We start from the raw sequence: 11,575 nt of genomic DNA, 5'->3' as shown, positions 1-11,575 counted from the left end.
ATTAATCCTGCCTTGAGGGAAGGTGCCAAATAGAAAAGGTCTTCAAGGCAATAACAAAAGATATCATAATTTGAGGGCATCCTTTTGATTTTGGGCATCCAAGGGTTACATGTCTACCCAAAATTATCACAACGAAGAAGAAAACCTTAAAAGTGAAGGAAATATTATTTTCATGGTTTTCTTTTCATGACTGTTAACTTTGCATTAAGGTGTAAGAAAAACCAGAGTTGCAACCTGGAGCATGAGGTGAAAGAGTTTGCTACACATGAAGAAGTTGACATTTGGGAAATAATTTTATTTGTGCTGGACATTGAAAAATGTATTGCTCTTTTTTGCATATGAGTTACCAAAAATATTTAGACTGTTCGGTTGAATTGTTGATTGTAGAAAGTATCTAAAATCGAATCCAATTCAGATTTTGTAATTCCTGGTTTACCAATGAATTCCACTAATCTTAGTGCTGACATTTTGGGAGTATGAGATAGCCTATTTATATGAAATTTTACAAAGTTTGTGAAGGGTCATATGACTAAGGTCTCAGTCATACCACCTTCACATCCAGGTATATGTGGTATGCTGGCAATTTGAATTCGTGGAACAAAAAATGGAAATGAAAATTCTGTCATGTGCAATCTTAGGAACCCAAACTGGGGAAAGGAAGCAGCATAAATAGGCAATTTGGTTTTACCTCAGGGTAAAACATTAAGGCAAGATGACATTTAAAAGTTTATACAAATTACTGCATACATCATCCTAAAGAAAGAAAAAAGAGAGTCAGATAGGAATTTTCATCCTTGTTTAATTGAGGTACACATTTCTTTTAAGGGAAGCATTGTAGTTACAAAAAAGTATAGTTAATTAAGAGTAAGAGCTGCACTAGTTTCAGCAGCACAAAATTTCATTTATGGCTAAAGGCAAATTTGTCATTTAATTAGTAATTCTGACACAGGTAAAGGAGAAGACAGCTGCTTTTCCGGGGTTTTTATGCCTCACTGGTCCCCGGTAACCAGATGGCATTGTTGTTGCTGATGGATGAACTGAAGAAGTGGGAGGGTATCCACCCCCACCCTTACTCCTTGAAACTCCAAACTTAGATTAAAAATCTCATAAGGAGAAAGCTTTCTCCTGTGTTTATCCAGGCCAGGCAGGGATGGGGAGCAGTTTTGGACCTGAACAAGTATCTTTGCCTTCTACTCTGCTCACAAACTTTTCTGAGGAGACACTAAAGTTGGTCTGTAAATGAGTAGTTGCACGTATTAACCACCTTTTGTTTAGAAAACTCCAAGTTACAGAATTGTTCCACAATGTTGCACATTTTTAAAACTAAAAGAAATCCCACTTCTAGAATTTTAGGGTTTTATACTTGCTTTTTCATCTATTATTTTAATAAACACAATAGCTTTCCAAAGTAAGGCAGAGCTAGAATTATTATTTCTGTCAGATTAAGAAATGAGGATCAAAAAGGTGAGTTTAGTTTATCAAAGTCTGCAAACCTAATTATAAATGTAGCACCAAACCTAGTCTTTAAATTCCCATAGTTAGTGCTCTCTTTAACTAATGCAAACATAAATGGTCAACAAATAGATAAAATAATTATCAATATCACTAGCAATCAGAGGTATACAAATTAAAATACCAAGATTTTCTTTATCAATTTGATAAAAATTAAGACAATTTAATCGTTGGAAAATATGTATAGAAATACCCTATTGGTGTTTGTGTAAATAGATGCAGTTAAATTTTTTTCACACTCTTAAACATTGTAATTCCACTTCTAATAATTTATCCTACAGAAGAATTCACATTTATACATAAAGATCTATGTACAATGATGTTCATTGTTTATAGTAATGAAAAACTGGAAACAATCATAAAGCCCATTCATTTGGGAATCATTAAATGAATATGGTTTGTATACATTATGAAATACAATAAAATTCTTTTAGAAAGAATAAGACAGATAGACGTGTACCGATACAAAAAATTTCCCAGACATATTAAGAAGTAAATAAAGCAAATTGCACAGCAATGCATATGGTTTCATTTATTTTTTTAAAAAAGATTAATGTGTATATATACATGTATAAAATACATATGCACAGAAAAAAAGCTTTGTGAAAGCACAGACTCAATGAAAATAGTGGTTACCTATGGTGAAAAGAGTGGTATTGTGGGATGGGCAGATAAACAGGAAATTTTACAGTTTACATATTTCTATATTATTTGACTCTTACAGTAATTTATTTCTGCATTATTACAAAATTTAAAATGCTTAAACAGAAAAGTTTCCCAGGGCGGCTTTCATTTCTTGCATCCTAGCTAGCTCCCTCTCCCAGCACTGTCTGATTACTAGAGCCATCCCTGTGTCTCAGCTGGAGCTCAGCAAGATGTCTCCATCTCAGCATCTTCATATAGCGGACATTCTTGACATTCACATGTTGAGCTCATCTAGATTTTCTATTGTTGCACTATGTTAGCTCTTCTTCAATCCAGATATGTAATACCATGCTGATTTTTTCTTACCTTTGCCAGTTTAGTGGTTTCAAAATACTTTTGGAAGCAAAAATTATGTTTGGAAGCCCAATGCATGAGAAAGTAGGGCTCCTTTGGTTGAAGTTGAGGATGAGTAGGGACTTCCTCTTAACTTCATCACCCCTTCCTGCTGAACTCCAAGAAATTGCTGCCAAAAAACTCCTAGGCCTCCATAGAGCAGTTTGAAAATCATTAATACTTTGTCATTTTATAAAGAAACAGGATTTCAGCAAAGCTAAGTGATTCAGCCAAGATTACACAAATATTAATTGTAGAGCCAGCCTTTGAAATCCAGGTAGTCTGAGCCTTATTTTATCAGTCTTCCCCAAATTGTGGTTCATCTTTTACACTAATCCAATTAGGTTTGGCTTTCAGACTTTTCAAAAACAGAGAGCAAATAGCATCTCTACAAATGTTTCATTATTCTTTTTGCTTCTTACCAATATCATATTTCATCTTTGCTTTTCCTCTGATCATTTTCTTCTTATTCTGATCTTATATGGACAACTCTTTGCAGAGATGTTGAAATATGAATATGATAAAAGTTTCTCATAGTGTTAAACAAGTGATGGTCGAAAGATTTTAAGGAGTTACTGTTAGTTATGTGCTAGCGAGCCATGCTAGTCACAGTGGAGACATTGCTTGAAATTTGTTCATTATTAGCAGGCTTAACTCACATACATACAAACACACACACACCACCCTGCCAGTATTAGTGACTCTGTTTCCATTAGGACTTACTTATTCAGACCAAAGAAATCTTGTGTTCTTATGTTCTAGTTTTCGTAACTTTTTTTTTTTTTTTGAGATGGAGCCTCACACTGTTGCCCAGGCTGGAGGGCAGTGATGCGATTACTGCAAGCTCCGCCTCCCGGGTTCACACCATTCTCCTGCCTCAGCCTCCCAAGTAGCTGGGACCACAGGCGCTTGCCACCACGCCGGGCTAATTTTTTTTTTTGTATTTTTAGTAGAGACGGGGTTTCACCGTGTTAGCCAGGATGGTCTCGATCTCCTGACCTCGTGATCCGCCCGCCTCGGCCTCCCAAAGTGCTGGGATTACAGGTGTGAGCCACGGCGCCTGGCCAACTTTTTATCTTTTATAAATGTTAGAGTTTTTTTTTCTGTACACTTTTCAAACACTTAGTATGATAAACTTTTAAATTGTTTTATCCCAAAGGTCTCCACTGGGTAAAGACTAAAAGCAAAGTTTGGTTTCCTTATACTATTTTACTTTGGGAGATAAAGTGGGAAAAGTTATTACCATTGTAACTTGTGTCATTTTGTAATATTTTGGTGGTGCTCATGCCGTTCCACATCAAGCCACAATGATGTAGTGTTAAATACTGAGAGCTGAGGTACAGAAAACCTGTCAGTCAGCAGTCCTCCTCACTACCCTAGCGTTGGTGAGCAGGACAAATAAGCCTCTAACTAGATTAACTTATTAGGCCATTTTCATTCAGGGTTACTAATTTTCACCCACATTGGAACAATGGGTGATTCACAGGTTTATAGTAATGCCTCTAACTTATTTTCTAGTTGATAAGCAAATTATTTAGTATAGCAAATCATCCCTAAACATCGTAAAAGTCAAATTTGTTACCAATCAGAATAATGAAAATTCCAAGAGCAGGATTGTTCTGTATCAAGTGAAATAAAAACATAGTCATTGACTTCATTACATAGTCATTGTCTAATCTATAATTGAATAACCGGTACTGGACTCACCTTCTTCTATAAAACAGGAAACTGAACAAAATATATGAAATAATTGTTCTCAGATATTAGACACTAGGGCAACATGGGTCTATAATCTCTGAGAGGAGGAAACAAATGACATTTGCTTGATGACTGCATTGGATTTCTTAAATTTTGCAGCACAGAAATGGGAAACTCAGGAGGAGGAGCAGAGCCATCTCACTGATTTGAAGACAGAAATCAAAGTTTCAGGGGTTTGAAGCAGTGGAATTTCCAGAGGAGAGTATTAGAGAGATAAGAGCTGGGCAGAGAAAGAGCTCCAGAGAGCTGTACGTGGGTTCCTTTGAGTCTGGCTGAATAAGCTGCATACTCACAGAAGGAGAATCCATCAGGATGGACAAAGAAAAATTACTAGGGAAAGAACAACTACAAGGGAGACCAACCAGGGGCTAGGAAACATTTAAGTGGAAACAGAGCAAAGAGATTTCTTTGCATACCCAGTTTATTAATAATGACTTCAAGAAGGTAACTCCTTAGTTCTAGGGCTCAAATAGCTCTATAACAAAAGTTACTCTAGATCCATCCTAGAAAAGCCTAAATGTAATCCTTAAAAGGATCAGGCTTATCTGCAAGTGGCTTAACTGACTGACAAAACAAAATTCAACACTCTTTAATGGAAGAAAACAGCATCCAGACACCGAACAAAATCCAGACACTTGAGGTGACAAAGTAAAAGTTTGTGTAGTCATTTAAAATTACTGTACAGGTAAGGAGACATCAGGAAGAATAGCTAATGGACGCTGGGCTTAATACCTGGGTGATGAGATGATCTGTGCAGCAAACCACCATGGCACACGTTTACCTGTGTAGCAAACCTGCACATCCTGCACATGTACCCATGAACTTAAAATAAAAGTTGAAGGGAAAAAAAAGAAAAAATTACTACACAGGCAAAGAAACAGGAGATGTGATCCATAACTAGGAAAAAAAAAATCAGATAATAGAAATAGACCCAGAAGTGAAAGAGGTGATGAAATTAGCAGACAAAGGTATCAAAAATGCTATTATAAGTATGCACAAAGATTCAAATCAAAATATGAAAATATAAAAATAATGAAAAGTGAAATGGAATGTTGTTTGGGCTGAATTGTGTCCCTTGAGTATTTGTATGCTGAAGTTCTAACCTCCTGTACCTCAGGATGTAACTGTATTTGGAGACAGAGTCTTTAAAGAGGTAGTTAAGGTTAAATGAGGTATTTGGGGTGGGCTCTAATCCAATATAACTGGTGTCCTCCTCATAAGAAGAGGTGATTAGAGCCCAGGTACATAGAATGAAGACCGTCTGAAGACACAGGGAGAAGGTGGCCATCTACAAGCCAAGGAGAGGGGCCTCAGAAGAAATCAACCATGCTGATGTCTTGATCGTGAACTTGTAGCCTCCAGAAATGTGAGGAAATAAATTTCTATTGTTTAGCCACCCAGTCTGCGGTATTTGTTATGGCAGCCCTACCAAATTAATATAAAAGTATTTTTGAAAAGTTAAATCAACTCATGGGTTAAAAAATACGAAATTTGAAATGAAAAATTTACTGGATGAGCCTAACAGCTTATTAGACACTGCGGAAGAAATATCAGTGAACCTGAAGTGTGGGGCAGTAGCAGCTCTCCAGATTGAGGCACAGAGAGGAAAATGGCTGGCAAACAAAGGTGTAGAACTTCAATGACCTATGGGAAAATATCAAGCCACTTAACCCATGTGGACAGAAAAAAGTATGGAGAAAAGATGCAGAAAATATTTGAAGAAAACTTGTCAAAAACTTACAAATTTAAAACTATAAATCTATATTTGAAAGAGATCCATACATTCCAAGCATGATAAACACAAATGAAATCACACACAGAGACAACACAATAAAATTTCCAGAAACCAATGATAAAGAGAAAAATCTGGAAAGAAGCCAGAGAAAATATGCTCATTATATACAGGAGGACAAAGATAAGAATGACAAATGTCTTCTCATTAGAAATAATGCAAGCAAAAAGAAAAGGAAAACATGTTTACAATGTATAAAAAAGATAAAGATCAACTGTATTAGTTAGCTTAGGCTTCCATAACAAAATACCATAGATAGGCCAGGCTCGGTGGCTCACGCCTGTAATCCCAGCACTTTGGGAGGCTGAGGAGGGCGGATCACGAGGTCAGGAGATCGAGACCATCCAGGCTAACACGGTGAAAACCCATCTCTTCTAAAAGTACAAAAATTAGCTGGGCACGGTGGCAGGCCCCTGTGATCCCAGCTACTCGGGAGGCTGAGGCAGGAGAATGGTGTGAACCCGGGAGGCAGAGCTTGCAGCGGGCCGAGATAGCGCCACTGTACTCCAGCCTGGGTGAAAGAGCGAGACTCCGTTTCAAAAAAAAAAAAAAAAAAAAAAAATGCCATAGATTGGGCGGTTTAAATAACAGAGATTCATGTTGTCATAGTTCTGGAGGCTAGAAGTCTCCAATCAAGGTGCCAGCTGCTTAGATTTTTGGTGAGGTCTTTATCCTTGGCTTGTAGATGGCTGCCTTCTAATAAGGTCCTCACATGGCCTTTCCTCAGTGCATATGCGTGGTGGGAGAGAGAGAGGCAGAGAGAGAGAGAGAATGAGGTAGAGTGAGAGAAAATGAGAGAGACAGAGAAAGAGAGAGCAAGAGCGAGAGAGAGAGAATGAGGTAGAGAGAGTGAGAGAAAATGAGAGAGACAGACAGAGAGAGGAAAAGAGACAGAGAATACTCTGGTGTCTCTTTTTATTAGGGCACTAATCCTATCAGAACAGGGCCCCACCCTATGATCTCATTTAATCCTGATTACTTCCTTAAAGGACACATCTCCCAGTGTAGCCACACTGGGGGTTAGTGCTTCAAAACAGGTAATTTGTGTGTGGAGGGGAGTGGGGAGAAGGAAGGGTGCTGACATAAACATTCAATTCATAACATCAACCTAGAATTCTATATAAAGCAAAGCTATCTTTTAAAAAGGAGGTAAAATAAAGACATATTTCAAAAATCAAAGGTGAGAGTATTGATACCAGCATTACCAAATATTACATGAGCATTGTGAAAATATTAAAGGAAAAATTTTAATGAAAATATCTTTTATATTACCCACATACTTTCTATTCCTGGTAGAAAATTTCATTCTACCAGTAAAGAATTTTTATTTTCTGTTCTAAAATTTCTGTTCTGCCAGGAATAGAAAATATGTGGGTAATATGAAAGACATTTTCATCTTTAAAATCTCTTTAAAAGATAAGGTAATGTCTAAAGCAAAAATAATAGCAATATATTAAGGAGATTGATTATAACATATGTGGAAGTGTATGACAACACCACAAAATAAGACAAGGCAGTGGTAAGTGGAAGATTACTGTTGTAATGATCTTATATTATATATGAAATGGTATAATATACTTGCATGCAGACTGTGAAAAGTTAAACATGCATATTTTGACTTTTTTCAAAAGAGAAAACATTAAGAATTAAAACCATTACAGCTAATAAGCCAATAGAGGGACAAAATGAAATCACAAAGACCCTAATTAATCCTCCAGAAATCATAACAGCACAAAATAATAACAAAGACAAATGGGACCAAAGCAAAACAAATAGCAATACAGCAGACTTAGGACCAGGCATATCAATAAGTGGACTACACACTTTGATTAAAAGAATAAATAGGGAGATTTCATAATGATTAAAGGGTCAATTCATCAAGAAGACATAAAAAGCTTAAATGTGTATACGCTTAATGACAGATCTTTAAAATATCTGATAAAAGAACTCTTGGAAGTAAAGGGAGAAAGAGGCAATTCCAAAGTTATTGTCGAACATTTTAGACTCCCTCTCAGTAATTGCCAGCACAGATAAAAATCAGAAATCATATATATGACTTGAACAATACTACTAGTCAACTACTTTGCATTTTAAGAATATTTTACCAAGTAATAGCAGAATATACATTATTTTCAAGTTCGTATGAAACGTTAACCAAACTAGGTCATATTCTGGGCCAAAAAACAAATTTTAAAGGGTTGAAATAATGTAAAATATGTTATCTGCTCGTAGCAGAATTAAAATAAAAGTGAATAACAAAAACATATCTGGGAGGTCATGAAATATTTAGAACTTAAACAACACATTTTTCTACAACTCCTGGGTCAAAAAGTCACAAAAGAAATGATATTATACAACATTTCAAAATCGGTAGGGTATAGGTAAAGCAGTGTTTTGAGAGAAATTTATATCAGTGAATACTTACAGTAGAAAAACGGAAGCTATAGAAGCTTCTAAGCTTTTGCTCTAACAGCTAGAGAAAGAAGAGCAAATCAAACTAGAAATAAAGACCTTAGTGTGTGGAAAAAGAAAGCAATAAAGAAAGTTAAATCTCTAAATGCTACAGATACGTGGTAAAAAAAAAAAAAAAGGTAGTAAAACCAGTGGAACAGATAACAAACGATAGAGAAAAATCAATGAAACCAAATGCTGGTACTTTGAAAACATTTTAAAAAATGTATAAACTCTAACTGCAAAGTTCAAGATTAAAAGAGAGAAGACACATGTTACCAGTTATCAAAAATGAAAGTGGAGACACACTATAGATACTGTAGACATTAAAATTATAATAAGAAATCAGAATGTCAATAAATTCAACAACTTCTATGTAATAAACAATTTCCTTGAAAGACACAGCTTACCAAAATGGACAGAAGAAGAATTAGAAAATACCAGAAGCCCTATTAAAGGATTTGCATTCATGATTTAAATTTTTTTCACATCAAAAAACCAGTAGACCTAGGTTCTTTCAAGTGACAAATTCCCTCTATTTAAGAAAGAAATGGTATTACTTTAAACAAACTTTCAAAATATACAAGAGAAGACTTCTCAACATTTTTTTCATGGCAACATTAATCTGATGCTAAAATTAGACAAAGACATTATAAGAAAAGAAAATTTTAGTCAATATTTTTCATTTATGTTGCAACATAGGCGAAACAATTTTTTAAATATAATAATGTAGCTAACATTGAATTGCAACATATGAAATTGACAATATATCATAACTAACAGGGATTTATTTGAGGATTGCAAATTTAACTGAACATGCAAAAATAACCAATATAATTCATCATATTAACAGAATAAAATAGAAAATTTATATAATTATTTGAATACATATTTATAAAAAGCATTTGACAAAATGTAACATTCACTCAGGCTAAAATCTCTTAGCAAACTAAGATAAAAAGGTGCTTTCTCAATTTGATAAAGAGCATCTACTAAAAACCTAGAGCTAACATCATATTTCGTGGTGGAAGAATGAATACTTTCCTCACAAGATTAAGAACAAGACAAAGACATTTGCTTTCCTACTACTGAAGGTTCTAGTCAGTGTGACAGGGAAGAAAAAAAGATAAAAAGCATATATTTTTGAAATAAAGATGTAAAACTCAATTCAAGAATGGCATGATCACGTATGTAAAAATTCTAAAAAATCCACAAAAAACTGCTAGAACCAATAAATAGTTTTAGCAAAGTCATGGATTAAAATTTAATATAAAAATATTAGCAACCAAACCATTAAAGATAGAAACTATAAAAACTATATTGTTTATAATAGATAAAAAACATGAAATTCTTAGGGATATCTTTAAAAAATGTATATACTGAAAACAATAAAGCATTGCTGAAGGAAATTAAAAAAGATCTAAATAAATAAAGAGATATACTATGTTCATGAATCAGGTGATTCAATTTTGTTAAAATGTCAGCTCTCTCACATTGATGTACAGATTCAACAAAAAAATCCTCCAAACTCAGCAACTTAAAAATTGACAAACTGAGTCTAAAACATACATGAATGTAGACATGCAGATATATTTATATTACCTTGTTTTAAGACTTACTATAAAGTTAAAATAACCAAGAGAGTATAGTATTAGCACAAAAACAAACATGCAGATCAACTGAACAGAAAAAAGACCCTAGAAATAGATATATACATATAAAGTCAGTAGATTTTTGACAGAAATGGTGAGATAATTCCATGGGGAAAGAAGACTTTTCAACAGACTATGCTGGAACAACTGGCTATTCTGTTGGAGAAAATAAATCTTGACTTTTATTTCACATTGTATGTAAAAATTAACTCAAATGAATCACAGACCTAATATAAAACCTAAAACTAAAAAACACCTAGAATAAAACATAGACAAAAATCTTCATGATATTGAGATAGGCACAGATTTCTTATGCAGGACATAAAAAAACACTAATCATAAAAGAAAAAAAATTGATTCAAATAAAAGTCTTCAACAAAATGAAAGTCTTCTGGTTTTAAGTCACCACGAAGAAGAGTCAAGCTACAAACTAGGAGGACATATTTATAAAACTTACATTCAAAAAGGCTCATAACCAGAGTATAAAGAAATAAAAATAAAAAAGCAATCTTATAACTCAATAATAAAAAGACAAATAAATCAATATAAAATAGGCAAAAGATTTGAAAAGACACTTGTCAACAAAGATATGTGAATGACCAGTGAAAGGTATCTAACATAATTAATCATTAGAAAAATGCAAATTTACACCACAATGAATATACACACCTACTAGAAAGACTAAAATTTAAAAGCTGGCCAGGTGTGGTAGCTCACGCCTGTAGTCCCACCAGTTTGGGAGGCTGAGGCAGTCAGATGGCTTAAGCTCAGGAGTTTGAGACCAGTCTAGTCAACATGGCAAAACCCCATGTCTAAAAAAAAAAAAATTAAAAAGCTAACAATACTTAACATTGGACCATACTTAACAATGGGATAAAACAACTCTAGTTGCTGGTGAGTAATTTGTCCAATAAAATGTACAGAGAGACAAGGAAATAAAAAAAGAAAGAAAGGAAAGAAGAAAGAGGAGGGATCTAGGGAGGGAGGAAAGAAAGAAATAAAAAAGGGTAATGGAGGGGAGATGAAAAAACTTCAATACATGCACAGTAGAAATCCCAGAAGAAGAGAATGGTAAACAGGAGAGCAAACAGAAGAGCAGTATTTGAAGAGTAAACACATGCAATTTTTCCCACGTTGAATAGGGATATGGGTCATTAGATTAAAACTTCCCTCTGAATATAAAGAAATATAATTAATGTAATCTACACCTGGACAAATCATAGTAAAACTTTAGACTAACAAAGATTAAAGAGAAATATCTTTAAAACAATAAAATAATATATTCAGAATGATGAAAGGAAATACAAATTATAATTTTATTTTCAATTAAACACAATTCAGGAATGAGAGAAAAATTAAAACATTTTCAGAC

The sequence above is a fragment of the Nomascus leucogenys genome, chromosome 11 (assembly GCF_006542625.1).
Source record: "Nomascus leucogenys isolate Asia chromosome 11, Asia_NLE_v1, whole genome shotgun sequence".
Taxonomy (NCBI): Eukaryota; Metazoa; Chordata; class Mammalia; order Primates; family Hylobatidae; genus Nomascus; species Nomascus leucogenys.
Note: the sequence above shows the minus strand (reverse complement) of the source record.